We start from the raw sequence: 15,597 nt of genomic DNA, 5'->3' as shown, positions 1-15,597 counted from the left end.
CAGTTACCCTGAGGAGAGCTATCACAGTTGACTTGTTTTTAGTCGTCTCTCACTACCTAATGAGACACTGGCTTGCAACAAGCATGAAGCCAGTGAAAGCAGAACTCCTGATTGACATACTCGTAACCTGTGTGCTCGTGCAGTAAGGCATTTGCAGCTTAAAACTTCAACTCCAGCCAAAACCTTTTATTTTTGGATAATGATAGGAGGACCATGTTTTTATTGCATTCTGTGCCCTCGTAGAGGACATCTCATGGCACTTCCTGACCCACAGAAACAGAAAGGAGCACAGTGGTAAATGGTTAGCACTTCTGCCTGGCCAGGGTCATTGGTTCAAATCCCAACCATGGCACCCCCTGCCTGGAGTTTGCATGTTCTCCCTGTACCTTTGTGGGTTTCCTGCGGGTACTCCAATTTCCTCCCACACTCCAAAATGGTTAGCACTTCTGCCTGGCAGCTCTAGGGTCGTTGGTTCAAATCCCAACCATGGCACCCTATGCCTGGAGTTTGCATGTTCTCCCTGTGCCTGTGTGGGTTTCCTGCGGGTACTCCAATTTCCTCCCACACTCCAAAATGGTTAGCACTTCTGCCTGGCAGCTCTAGGGTCATTGGTCCAAATCCCAACCACGGCACCTCCTGCCTGGAGTTTGCATGTTCTCCCTGTGCCTGCGTGGGTTTCCACTGGATGTTCTGGTTTTCTCCCACACTCCAAAGACATGCTGGTAGGTAAATTGGCTCCTGTCTAAATTGGCCCTAGTATGTGTATGTATGGATGTGAGTTAGGGACCTCAGATTGTACGCCCCTTGAGGGTTAGGGACCTTAGATTGTACGCCCCTTGAGGGTTAGGGACCTTAGATTGTACGCCCCTTGAGGGTTAGAGACCTTAGATTGTACGCCCCTTGAGGGTTATGGACCTTAGATTGTACGCCCCTTGAGGGTTAGGGCCCTTAGATTGTACGCCCCTTGAGGGTTAGGGACCTTAGATTGTACGCCCCTTGAGGGTTAGGGACCTTAGATTGTACCCCCCTTGAGGGTTAGGGACCTTAGATTGTACCCCCCTTGAGAATTAGGGACCTTAGATTGTACGCCCCTTGAGGGTTAGGGACCTTAGATTGTACCCCCCTTGAGGGTTAGGGACTGATGTGAATGTACAATATATTTGTAAAGCGCTGTGTTAATTGACGGCACTGAGAAAACCCTCCTCTGATCATTGTCACCCAGAAAAAGGTGTTCCTGGTAGAAGATGTCCCCTCAACGCCTGTTTCAGTGACAACTGCAAAATGTTTGATTTCCCATCTCGTGACAACGGTCACAAAAACAGACAAGTTGAATCTCCCCAGCAGGGCTAGAGAGAAAAAATAAGAACCTTACAGGTAGTTTAGGGCTTGTTCACATTTGCTTTGTTCTCTGAAGAGAGATCTATGTTTGGACCACTCTTCAGGGAGCATTTGAGAGGCGGGTGAGGAGGCATTTTATTACCACCTCACCACCTGCTTTAAGGGCTAGAACCCCACACTAACGAACTGCAACCATCGTGAAATACACACGGTTGTGGGGCGCTTGCAGAGCAATCCAATTCACTTGAGTGGGTTGCTCCTGGTGGGAGCTACGCCTGCCAAAAGCGACAGGGACTATAATTACTGACACGGCCGCAAAGCAAATCGTCATGCCCATGTATACTCCTAACTACTGCTTCTGAAGCTAATGGAGGAGAAATTGGGGGTGGTAAAAACACAGCTCAATAGCGAGGTTTTATTGCCCTTCATCCCCTAGTGTGAGCAAGCTCTATGAGTTTAATTTGGGTCTCCATGCTTTCCCACTCCCCTCCTTGAGATCCCCCCTTGTAATATTTAATAATTTTTTTTTTACTAAACCTTAGTTATGTCGTCTGGCCGGTCACTTGATACATTGGTTCCTCTTCCTCTTCAGTCTTCTCCAGCAGTAGATGGTCCTGGATGGACCAAGGAGCAGGGTCACGATGGTCTGAACTCAGTCTTTCCTTAGTCCTTTGGATTGATTGACTTCGGGTGTAATTCATCCCGCAAGACGAAGGACATCTTGTGGTGGGAAAAAGGTAATGCAGGGGACAGCTCTGAATTAAAGGAAAGTATTGCAGCCTTAGGCTGGCCGTACATTATACAATTTTCCTGAGATTTTTGCTTTAGATTTACCAAAAACCATATAATATGAGGTCAAACCTGAACAACACTTTCAAATGTATCCAATTAGGCCGGCCCTTGCACTACATAGTTGAAGGTAAATCTAAAGGAAATTGGGCAGAAATTGGACAAAAAATTGTATAGTGTATGGCCAGCCTAAGTTACTGTTTTACGACACCTAATGCAGGCCATAGACGGCTCGAAAACCGTGCGTTTTTTCGACCGATAAACGAAAAATCGGTCGTTCGTTAAACCGACGTAACCACCAACGATTACAAAAATCAGCCCACCAAGTCATAAAGTTCACCCCATATAACAGGCAAAACTTCTGTCACGGCTCATGCGCGTATTTTTTTCGTAAGAACGATCGTACGATTTGGCAATTGGTAGTTTTCCACAAATTTTCCAACATGACTGATAATCCAAAAGTGGAAAAAACGCGAAAACCGGCCGACGAATTAACCTACTAACAGTGCGAAAATCGGCTGATTAATCTTTCGGCTGATTTTCGAACCTTCTATGGCCGGCATTAGGGAAACTTAAGAGAAAAAATAATGACAGAATGAGTTGAGCTCAGGGGCGGACTGACAACTCATGGGGCCCCTGGGCAACAGGGGATCATGGGGCCCCTGTGTCCTCGCCCACACTCAAACCACACCCAAAAAAGCCTATGAAAAGGTACCAGGGGCATCTCATGGGGCAAGAACAAAGAGAGGGCGCACAGGCCTAGTGCATTACCATAAAAAATGTTTAATAAGAAATAAAATAGGTGTACTCACAAACGACAATAAAGTCAAGGCACATCATAAAAGAACAGCTGGGTCAACACCGCACTGAGTAACAGTCCGTAATGGGGAATGTAGACATCCAATAGTCTGACGCGTTTCGAGGACTTGCCTCTTCCTCAGAGCCAGAGGGTTCAGAACAGGGGGGGACTGACAACTCATGGGGCCCCCGGGCAATAGGGGATCATGGGGCCCCTGTGTCCTTGCCCAAACTCAAAAAAGCCTATGAAAAAGGTAACAGGGGTATCTCATGGGGCCCCCTACTGACCCCAGGCCCTCGGGCAGTGCCCGAGTTTCCAAATGGTCAGTCTGCCCCCGGTTGAGCTTTAACTGTTGTCTTCTTGAATTTTCTGGAGTTACTTCCATTTTTCTCTCCTCTCAGGTTCCTATTTAAACTTTGCAACCAGGCCCAACTTCTCAATTTTATCATAAAAAGATTAGCTGTAGTAAGCAGGGTTGGACCTGGGAGCAGACCAGAACACTAACCCAATCCTTATATTTTAAAGCAATATTTTATTTTTTATAGACATAAAAGCTAAACTAAATATAAGAGCCTTTGGGTGACCCAGCCCTGCGCACGCCCGTCCTGCAGCGGCTTTGTGATAAAAAAACACCCTGAAAATGATTTCCGTTTTAATTAATGAAAATTATAGGTCGATGTGCTGACAATGTCAACATGGCCAAGAATATCGTCCATACAGCCATCATGTACATGTAATACTGGGCTTGTCCTGACCATGAAAATAATCAGGTAAATAATAACACAGTTGGGGAACATAAAACATCATGGTGTTGCTACCTTTTCAGCTAATTTTAACAAGCTGCTCTTCGTGTGCTATTTATATTTTATAGAGGCTGATTCTGGAGGTAACTGCTGACATATCTGAATATAGCGTCTTTAAAGAGACCCTGTCATATCTCTAATACCCTGCTTTCGAGGCTGAATGCTAGGACGCTCTGACAGTCACAGCTCCAACACACCAAGGTAGTGTTGGAGTTTGCATCAGATTCTAAGCTGCTACCTCCTTGCGCCACACATTCCTAGTGTCCCATTACACTGATGGGCTGCTTCATTGGCCGATGTGCAGGAAGCAGAGGGTGCAAGCAAGCTTTTGTACATCAGGACAAATCAAAGGTTCATCAGTTGGCACAGTCAAAGTTTTGGCCTTACAGACAATGGGGTTGATTTACTAAAACTGAAGAGTGCAAACTTCTAACTTCAGCTTGTTCAATTAAGTTCAATAAAGTCACATCTAATGTATTTCTATGGCACTGCCTTAATCAATGCGATTTAACCCCTTTGCATCCGGCGCCTCCCGGCCCTTTAAGAGGTTTCAGAAGCCGGGAGGTGGGGCGGGGTTTTAGGGTCATGTTACTGCTGTGATTCGCTGTTACGGCGGTCATATGATCAAAAAAGGGGAGATCGGGACCTTTCCGTGAGTCACGGACATATGTGCTGGGAGCGAGCAGGGCGCCTGCTCTCAGCACATATGTATTTGCAAATGGTACGCAAATATGCGGTCGCTCGGCGTCAAGGCCCGGATGCAAAGAGGCCGCATATTAGTGTGCGCTCGGCGTTTATCGGTTAAAGTAGCGTGATTTCAGAAACAGTTCCTCCACTACTTTTTTCTGATTTCATGGTCACTTGCATTGACTTCTGGTAAATGAAATCTCTCAAGCCGCAACAAAATCAGGAGGTACAAATCGCACTGTTCTGCAGCTTTGAAATCGTGCCACTTCAAAAATCCGTGCAGCCGTACCACCCGCACAGAGAAATGTGGACCCTTGGGCAGGTGCCATTATTTCTAATGGCACGCCACCCACACTGGAAAACGCAACCGTACTGGGAACTGAGGTTCCCGTGAGGCCGAATGTGATGCGGTGCGAAATTTGCACAGAAAGCACTGCGAATTCCACGCTGCATCAGTGTGAACCCAGGCTTAATCATGTGCATCTGCAGCCTTAGGAGTCAGTAAAAGTGGAATTTTCCTCGTAGGCTAGGTTCACATATGCGTGGGTGGTGCCGCTGCGGATCCGCACGAAAATCCGTGCAGCAGCACCACCCGCACAGAGGAATGCGGACCCGCGGGCGGGTGCTATTAGTTCTTATGGCACGCCGCCTGCACTGGAAAACCCAACCATACTGGGAACCGAGGTTCTCGTGCGGGATGCGTTTTCAGAAGAAGTGCAGGGACTTCTTCCCTGGGTGTCACGGGGCACGGGAGTCCATTCAAATGAATGGACTCTTGTGCCCGCGCAAAACCCGACCTGCATGGCCGCATATATGTGAACCGGGGCTAACTCTGGGTACTGCATAATGTTCTAAATCAAAAATCCAGAAACCACTTTGCAGAGTCACTGAGAGGGTACTTCCTGAGGATTATTGTGTATAAGCTACTCTCTCCCTCTCTATTTCCTCCAATCATGTTCAAGTTTTCAAAGCAAATCTGAATCTGATTGGGTGGCTGTAAGAAATTTCCTAATGCTGATTATTTATTTATGTATTTTTTGCATAAACCATGAGGCAGCAAGGCTTCTCCAGTAGGAAACTTTTTTTTCCAGTGGGGATCTCAGACCACCATATTACTGACAAGAACTGGGGGTAGGTCGATGCCCTGCTTGGATGAAAAACTAATGCTGGTTGGCTGTGCACCTGCTAGACATCTCAGTTTTATAGTCAAAATTAGTTAGAGTGTATAAAAAAAATTGTAAAACTTTTTGCTACTGTATTAAAATATCAGGAATTAAAAAATAAAGAAAGAAATAAAAACAAAGACTTTTATACCTTAAGGAGGAAATGCCCCTTGCCTCAAGAACATCCTCCCTCTGTGGGTTCAGAGGGAAAGTTCTCCACCCTGGATGGTGAAACGTCTGTGTTCCGACTGTCGACCCACAATGATTATGTCCTCCGCTTAGGTATAGCTGAGACACCTGTCGAAATTAGGACAGGTGATGTGTTCTAAATATGCAAAAAAAATTATTTGGCAAAAATTTTGTGGTCACCTGGCCAGTACACCTATTATATTGTCAAAAGTATGTGGGCAATACAAGTAATTGTGTTTAGATGTTCCCAGTGAAGGGTACTATTATTGCTTTATTTTAGGCAATTGTGACTTCCTGCAGTTTTGAGAAGGCTCTTTTCTGTTGCAGCATGACTGTGTACAAAATCAGCTCCATCAAGACAAAGTTTGTGATGTGAATTTGGTGTGGAGGAACATGTCTTGCACAGAGCCCTGACCCAACTAAACACCTTTGAGGATGAGTCGGAACGCTAACTGTGAATCAGGTCTTCTTGGCCAACAAATACTATCGGACTATTTTGGCTGAATGAGCACAAATTTCCATATAAACACTCCAAAACCTTGTAGGAAGATTTCCCAGAGGCGTGGAAAAGGGAGAGGACGACTCCACCCTTATGAACTTTACCTAAAAGGGAAGTTCCGCTTTTACTCCTCCACTTTTGGAGGTTTTTTTTGAGGGGGAATGAGTACCTATTTCTGACAGGTACCCACCCCACTTATGATTGGATTGGCTAGGCGATCTGAGCGGAAGTTTGGCTCCCCCCTCCTGCCTGCAACCTCCTGGAACATGTCACAGTTACCAGGAGGCTGCAAGTCCATCCACAAAGCACAGCACAACTTGCGCATGCACAGTAGGGAGCCAGCTGTGAAGTTGCAGGAAGTGACAGCTGGCTTCCCACATCCAAGATGGTGACGCAGGAAATCCAAAGACTTTTGAAGGACCGGCCCGTGTGAGGACAGCGCTGGATCCCAGGACTGGTAAATGCATGTTTATCAAAAGTCAGCAGCTACAGTATTTATAGCTGTTGACTTTTAATTTCATTTCTTTTTTTCCAGGCCAAAGATCCTCTTTAATGGTCATGGTTTGGAAAAGGCATGTCCAACAAGCTCATATAGGTGTGATGGTCAGGTGTCCACAAACGTCTGGTCCTACACTCTAGCTCAGATTCAGTCTATGCACTGCCTGGCACTGATACAGATCTACTGCTGTCTAGGATACAAACATCATAGACAACAAATACTTCCAAAGCTATAATAACGGGCGGAAATATCTAAAATATCCAGGATGAAACGTTACACAAAAATATAGAAAAGATTATAAAATAAAGAATTCAAACCCAGCACATAAAATCTAGATTTTAAACCTTGTTCAGGAGCAGGATTCATAGAATCATCAACTTGTGTATCTTTGTGTCTGACTCAAATGCATTGTTTACTTTATCTGTCTTTTCCCAGGAGTTTTTGTTTTGTTACAAAGTGTGGCTGACTCAAACATTGCGTGTCAGGAAATTTTTCATAGTAGATAACATAGCACAGGTAAAAAAAAAAATGGTACCATAACATGCTCATCTCTTAGATTGTAAGCTCCCAGGATCAGGGCCCTCCTAACCCTCTTGTATTGAACTGTATTGTTACTGTATTGTCTCCTGTTATATTGTAAAGTGCTGAGCAAACTGTTGGCACCATATAAATCCTGTATAATAATAATAATATATAAATCCTGTATAATAATAATATATAAATCCTGTATAATAATAATAATATATAAATCCTGTATAATAATATATAAATCCTGTATAATAATAATAATATATAAATCCTGTATAATAAAAATATATAAATCCTGTATAATAATAATATATAAATCCTGTATAATAATATTAATATATAAATCCTGTATAATAATAATATATAAATCCTGTATAATAATAATAATATATAAATCCTGTATATTATTAATAATAATAATAATAATAATATATAAATCCTGTATGCTAATAATATATAAATCCTGTATGCTAATAATATATAAATCCTGTATATTAATAATAATAATAATAATAATATTATATAAATCCTGTATGATAATAATATATAAATCCTGTATAATAATAATAATAATCTGGCAGTCACATATTGAGTCCAATGTGTTACTCTGCAACACCGACATTTAAAGTGCGAAAAGCAATTGCTGTTTCAATACAAAAATCACCTGAGTATTATTTGAATCTTGGGTATTTCTTCCAGATCTGTGCAGCACTCCAGTGTGACACTTTGCTTCCTGTAATAAAGACCGCTCACTGCTGCTCTTACTGCTGGTCACCCCACCTCCCTCTGCCTTTCGGGGGTTCTCCTGTCCCATTGGGGAGCCTGGGAATGCAGCCAGTGGTTCTGCCAGCTGACCAAATAAATTATCGAGAACCGGTCCCGATCGTCTCTATGGTCCAAGAAACTGGCAGTGATGAGTATTTTGTCACATTCGGTTTCACCAGATGTAAACAAGCCATTACTGGAATGGGAAAGCACCAGATCAACTTGATCCTGGTGTGATCAGATGCTTTTAAGGGCAGAGTAGAGATCTGGGGTCTAAAAGATCCCAGATCTCTCAGTAATGAGTACCTGTCACTGCTCATGCAATCACAAGGGATGTTGTGCTTTCCTTGTGATAGCAATAAAGTTGATTAAAAAAAAGAAAATGTAAAAAATTACATAAATAATAAAAATACACATAAAATAATAATAAATAATTATTATAAATAATATAATAAAATAATAAAACATTTGAAAGCACTCTGTATTCCATGCTCATGCACAAAGGTGAAAGCACACGTCAGTCCTGCATGAATACATATACAGCAATTGTACCATACATGTATCATGAGCAAGGGTGGACTGACAACTCATGGGGCCCCCGGGTAATAGGGGATCATGGGGCCCCTGTGTCCTTGCCCAAACTCAAAAAAGCCTATGAAAAAGGTACCAGGGGCATCTCATAGGGCCCCCTACTGACCCCGGGCCCTCAGGCAGTGCCTGAGTTTCCAAATGGTCAGTCCGCCCCTGATCATGAAGTATCACTGCAAACATCAAAGCAATAGCAATAAGAGCAATAATTCTAGCACCAGACCTCCTATGCAACTCTAAATTGGTAGCCTGTAAAGGCTTTTAAAGTGCTGCCTATGGTTGATTAAATGTACATAGTATGTCGCTGCTTCACGGGCATGCGCAATTTTAAAGCATGACATGTTTGGTATCTATTTACTCGGCGTAGCATCATCTTTTATATTTTACCAAACAGTTGGTTTGTGAGCGATTGAAAAACTGCTGCGCAAATACAGCGTGACATAAAAAAATTGCAACAGCCACCATTTTATTCTCTAGGGCCTCTGCTTTTAAAAAAAATATATCATGTTTGGGGGTTCTAAGTAATTTTCTAGCAAAAAATATCTGATTTTTTCCATGTATTTGAGAAGTGTCAGAATAGGCCTGGTCTTAAAGCGGTTAAACAGACTTTCAAGGTGTGATCCCTCAACAAATATATAAAATGACCACCAATTAAAAGGATATAAAAAAAAATCTTTATTGTATACAACTTGTTAAAAATGCCCAAGAGTGGGCAATATGAGGCACAAGATAATGAAAAAAACTCCTGCGCTGAGTGACTCTGAGGAAGTCACGTGGATCGTGACGTAAACGAGTTAAGGTACGCACTGACATCATTTCCGGGGGCGCGGTGACGTCATTTCCGGCGTCGGCGCCATTTCTGGAGGGATTGTGGAGAAAGTGGAGCTGCATGCATTTCTTAGCATGAGAACCATGGAAACACACCCATGATATGGGAAAAAGCTGATCTTTGTCATTTTACATGTGAGTGGGCATTTTATTTATGTTCATGTTATTATTAAAACTGGATTACACTATGGAGGATCTTCTTTGTTTTTAATGGTATCTTAAACGGTTTTGTGGAATCGAGTACCGTCCTAGGAGATAGGAGAAGATATTGGAGGGATCTATCCATACAGTTGCAAGAAAAAGTATGTGAACCCCTTGGGATTACGTGGAGTTTTGCATGAATTGGGCATAAAATGTGCTCTGAACGTCATCTAAGTCACAACAATAGAAGAACACAGTCTGCTGAACATAATACTACACAAACATTAGATGTTTCCGTGGTTTAATTGCACATAACATGTAAACATTCACAGTGCAGGGAGGAAAAAGTATGTGAACCTTTGGACTTATTAACTGGTTGACCCTCCTTTTGGCAGCAATAACCTCAACCAAACGTTTCCTGTTGTTGCAGATCAGACCTGCACAACGATCTGGAGTAATTTTGGACCACTCCTCTTCACAAAACTGTTTCAGTGTAGCAATATTCTTGGGATGTCTGGTGTGAATCGCTCTCTTAAGTCATGCCACAGCATTTCAATCGGGTTGAGGTCAGGACTCTAACTGGGCCACTCCAGAAGGCGTATTCTGTGCTGTTGCAGCCATTGTTTTGTTGAATTACTTGTATGCTTTGGGTCATTGTCCTGTTGCATCACCCATCCTCTGCGGAGCTTCAGTTGGCGGACAGATGGTCGTACGTTTTCTTGCAAAATGTCTTGATAAACTCTGGAATTCATTTTCCCATCAATGACAACAATCCGTCCAGGCCCTGAGGCAGCAAAGCAGCCCCAAACCATGATGCTCCCTCCGCCATGTTTTACAGTGGGGATGAGGTTTTGATGTTGGTGCGCTGTGCCTTTTTTTCTCCACACATAGTGTTGTGTGTTCTTCCCAAACAACTCAATCTTGGTTTCATCTGTCCACAGTATATTTTGCCAGTAGTGCTGTGGAACATCCAGGTGCTCTTTTGCAAACTTCAAATGTGCTGCAATATTCTTTTTGGACAGCAATGGCTTCCTCCATGGTGTCCTCCCATGTACTCCATTCTTGTTTAATGTTTTCCTTATTGTAGATGTGTCAACAAAAATGTTAGCATGTGCCAGAGATTTCTGTAGGTCTTTAGCTGACACTCTGGGATTCTTCTTTACCTCATGCAGCATTCTGCGCTGTGCTCTTGCAGTCATTTTTACAGGATGACCATGCCTAGGAAGAGTAGCAACAGTGCTAAACTTTCTCCATTTGTAGACAGTCTGTCTTACCGTGGACACATGAACATCAAGGCTTTTGGAGATACTTTTGTAACCCTTTGCAGCTTCATGCAAGTCAACAATTCTTGATTGTAGGTCTTCTGAGAGCTCTTTTCTGCGAGGCATGGTTCACATCAGACAGTGCTTCTTGAAACCAGTAAACCCAAAACAGGTGTGTGTTTTTTAAGGGCAGGACAGCTGTCAGCAACACATCCAATATCATCACACTGATTAGAGTCAAGGTTGGCTCACTCCTGGCTCCAATTAGCTCTGGGAGAAGTCATTAAGCCAGGGCCTCACATACTTTTTCCTCCCTGCACTGTGAATGTTTACATGTTATGTGCAATTAAACCATGGCAACATCTAATGTTTGTGTAGTATTATGTTCAGCAGACTGTGTTCTTCTATTGTTGTGACTTAGATGACGTTCAGAGCACATTTTATGCCCAATTCATGCAAAACTCCACGTAATCCCAAGAGGTTCACATACTTTTTCTTGCAACTGTACGTTCCAGCCTTTGATGATACCTTACTGGGTGTATAAGGTCACCTATGTACATAGCTGTTTGGCCGAGTGGGTCGCATCAAGGAGGTGAGGGCCATCTTGGCCATCTGTGGATTGACCGCACACTGTGTGGCACTGTGATCACCTCACGGAGTTTTGCTGTGATTTTTCGCCACTGTTGGCGTTTGTGGACTGCTGCACAAGGTGTTCATTTTGTGAGCGCCTGGCACTGAGTGTTTGTTGTGCATTCTATATGTGATATTTCAATTTGTTTCATTTGTATTTTAGTATAGGTTGTTAGCGCTGCACTATTTTTTGTATTAATATGAGGCACAACTTGTTAGGCCGCATGTACACTGGGCATTTAGGGGTGGAAGGTACAGGTTCTGCCCCGCTGCTGGCAGACTGTAATACTCTATGAGAGGCTGACAGCTGCTCTAGCTATTCAGGGCTGGATGGTGCACCAAGTGGCCTTTGCAAACCCAGATATAACCTTGTAAAAGTAGCAGTGACTCCACTGTGCTGTCACCTCCATTTTGGGCAGTTTGAATGAATATCTAAAAATAGTCAACACCCAAAAGGAGGTGACAGCACAGTGGTGTCACTGCTACTTTTACAAGGTTATATCTGGGTTTGCAAAGGCCACCATCCAGCCCTGAACAGCTAGAGCAGCTGTCAGCCTCTCATAGAGTATTACAGTCTGCCAGCAGCAGGGCAGAACCTGTACCTTCCACCCCTAAATGCCCAGTGTACATGAGGCCTAACAAGTTGTGATCCCCGACTCCTCTTATCGTCTTCTGTCTGTCAAGCTGACACTCTGCTCCAGAGTTTCCTATATGCTGTAAGAAGCAGCCAAATTCTGCAAGCCAGCTTGGCAGTTTGTTTAGCTAGATTACACCCAGGGCGCTCCTCCCTATATTCAGCTACGATCGCACACATAGACTGAGTCAGCAAGGCAGACTCTCTAGGCCAAACACATGACTGTCCCTGGCATAGAACGAAGGATTTCACTAGCACGAAGGAAAATTAAAAAGCCTCATGCGTTATCTACCATAGTGAAAATGGAAAATAAAATGGAGATAACTGGAAAAGAAGGAAGTATCCTTTCCAAGTTACAGCTGAGAGATGCACAAGGTGTTTTTTCTGCTGAACTGTGCAGTACCCATGGCTGCCCCCATCACAGTAGGGGAGTCATTATATCACATTGTCCCTGGCAGAGTGTGTTCAGCATCTGCTGCTGCATGCGGGGGGCAGGCAGGCTTGCTGCTTTGCATTTTCAGGGTAACAGCTGCTCTGTATAATTGGAGGAGTCTGATCACGGCAAAATGCTGGCAACACGTGCCCCCCCTTCCCCTCCCAGTCTACTAATACCCAGGCTCCATCACCCCTGGGGAATTCGTCATCCCATTCTATTCCTCACCCACACCCCATTAAACTTGGAAATGAAATTCTCCTTCCATAAAAAGTTAATTATCTTTGTGTCTGAGGTTTCTATAGACTTTGACTCCGGCGCTCCCTCCCCCCTTTGTGTCAGTGGTACCATCTCAAAAAAAAAATTTTTTTTTTGAAAAAAAAAAAAAAAAAGGATATTTAATCGGATCCAGCTCATGTACCAAGGGAGGGAGGTGTCAGCTTTGATAAATATTCGCATTGAAATTCTGCCCTCCAGACATGAACAGACCCGCAGATATCACCCTCCAAGGACAAGATGTGAATGTATACCTTCTAAATGCACTTCAGGAACTTCCTATAGGACAATTATTGTAAAATGTCTTGCAAAATGCTGACTTTGCAACCTGCTAGTACATTCATATAAATTCATATAAAGATAACCAAACGCACTTACACAGAGATTAATCATACTGAAAGAGCAGCGTACATTTCACAAGCTGTACAAATGACTACACAGCTAAGCATCTTTGAAAAGGACATTTAAAAGGGTCCTTCCACTCACATGTATTTCAGCAATAGTGATGTTATCTGCATGGAGTTTACATGTTCTCCCTTTGTGGGTTTCCTTCCACACCTTAAAGACGTGTTAGTAGGTTAACTGGCCCTAGTATGAGTATGCATGTATTTATATATGCATATGAGATAGGGACCTTAGATTGAAAGCTTCTTGACAGGAAAGGACTGATGTGAATGCATAATATGTAAATTATCAGTGCTCTATAAATACCTGAAAATGATTAAAAAAACCCAAGTGCAGTACCTAGTATCGGTCTGTAGGGGTGCTATTTAGGGATATAAGTGTAACCTTAGTTCAGTATTCCCTATGCACAGCATCACAGCACCACCTACTGCACAAGAGCTGATACTGCATACCTTTAAATACAGGAAGCCTATACATATAAAAGTATGGAGGCTCTCACCCCTGACCTCTCCCTCTGAAAATATTTCCTTTCATTTATTTCAGGTACTTATATAGCACTGTCAATTTACACAGCACTTTATATATATATTGTACATTCACATCAGTCCCTAACCCTCAAGGGGCGTACAATCTAAGGTCCCTAACCCTCAAGGAGCGTACAATCTAAGGTCCCTAACCCTCAAGGGCCGTACAATCTAAGGTCCCTAACCCTCAAGGGGCATACAATCTAAGGTCCCTAACCCTCAATGGGCGTACAATCTAAGGTCCCTAACACTCAAGGGGCGTACAATCTAAGGTCCCTAACCCTCAAGGGGCGTACAATCTAAGGTCCCTAACCCTCAAGGGGCGTACAATCTAAGGTCCCTAACCCTCATGTGGCGTACAATCTAAGGTCTCTAACCTTCAAGGGGCGTACAATCTAAGGTCCCTAACTTACATTCATAGATACACATACCAGGGACAATTTAGACAGAAGCCAATTCACCTACCAGCATGTCTTCGGATAGTGGGAGGAAGCCAGAGTACCCAAAGGAAACCCACGCAGGCACAGTGAGAACATGCAAACTCCAGGCAGGTGGTGCTGTGGTTGGGATTTGAACCAACGACCCTAGTACTGCCAGGCGGAAGTGCTAACCACTTAGTCACTGTGCTGCCCTTAATAGTTTTCCTACTGATCCAGTTGCTTTGTTTTCAAATCACTGACCAGGAAAAAGTGCGTTAGAGTTCCAACGTCAATTGATGCATTCTTGTTCCAGGTCACGAATCAGAAAGCATTGGAACCAGAAACTGCCAGGCAACTAGCATGTTTAAAAAGAGGTCAGCAGTGGCAACCTCACATAAGCTTGGCAGCTGTCATACACAGGCCGCTATTGTGACCGGCTCCCTGCACTTCTCTTTCCTTCCTAACACACAGACACGGGGAGAGAAGCCTTTAGCTGAGTGGATTACATCTAGTGGCATCCATAGGCAATGGTGTATTTTGGTTTTGTGCTGCCCTAGGAAAGACTAAAATCGAGCGCCCCCAATGTAATTTTGTCCCACCTCTTCTAAGATCCACCCCTTCATGTTCCACTACTGAACCCCCTCCTGTCCCATAACTGCACTCCCTGCTGAGCACCTGTTCCATCACTGCACCCCCTCCTGAAAACCTATTCCACCTCTGCACCCCCTTCTGAGCACCTAGCCCACCTCAGCCCCCCCTCATGAGCGCCTGTAACACCTCTGCACCCCCTTCTAAGCACCTGTTCCACAACTGCACCCCTTTCTGAGCACCTGGTCCACCTCTGCACCCCCTCCTGAGCACCTGTTCCACCACTGTACCCCTTCCTGAGCACCTGTTCCACCTCTGCACCCTCTCCTGAGCACCTGTTCCACCACTGTACCCCTTCCTGAGCACCTGTTCCACCTCTGCACCCCCACCTGAGCACCTGTTCCACCACTGCCCCCCCTCCTGAGCACCTGGTCCATGTCTGCACCCCCTCCTGAGCAGCTGTTCCAACACTGCACCCCCTCTTTTTCCACCTCTACACCCCCCTTCTGTTCCACCTCTGCACCCCCCTCCTGTTTCACCACTGCACCTCCTCCTGAGCACCTTTTCCACCTCTGCACCCCCCCCACCCCCTTTTCCACCTCTGTACTCCATCCTGTTTCACCACTGCACCCCCTTCTGAGCCCCTGGTCCATCCCAGTAACCCCTCCTGAGCACCTGGTCCACCACTGCTCACCTGTCCAGCTCTGCACTCCTCCTATTCCACCACTGAACACCCTCCTGAACAGCTGTTCCAGCACTCAAGAACATACACCAGTTCCAATACCTCTGATACCTCTTCCATCAGCCTGC

The sequence above is a fragment of the Staurois parvus genome, unplaced genomic scaffold (assembly GCF_062004578.1).
Source record: "Staurois parvus isolate SC_StPar_1 unplaced genomic scaffold, SC_StPar_1.0 ptg001490l, whole genome shotgun sequence".
Classification (NCBI taxonomy): domain Eukaryota; kingdom Metazoa; phylum Chordata; class Amphibia; order Anura; family Ranidae; genus Staurois; species Staurois parvus.
The sequence above is the reverse complement of the archived record's forward strand: the minus strand, read 5'-3'. Positions refer to the sequence as shown.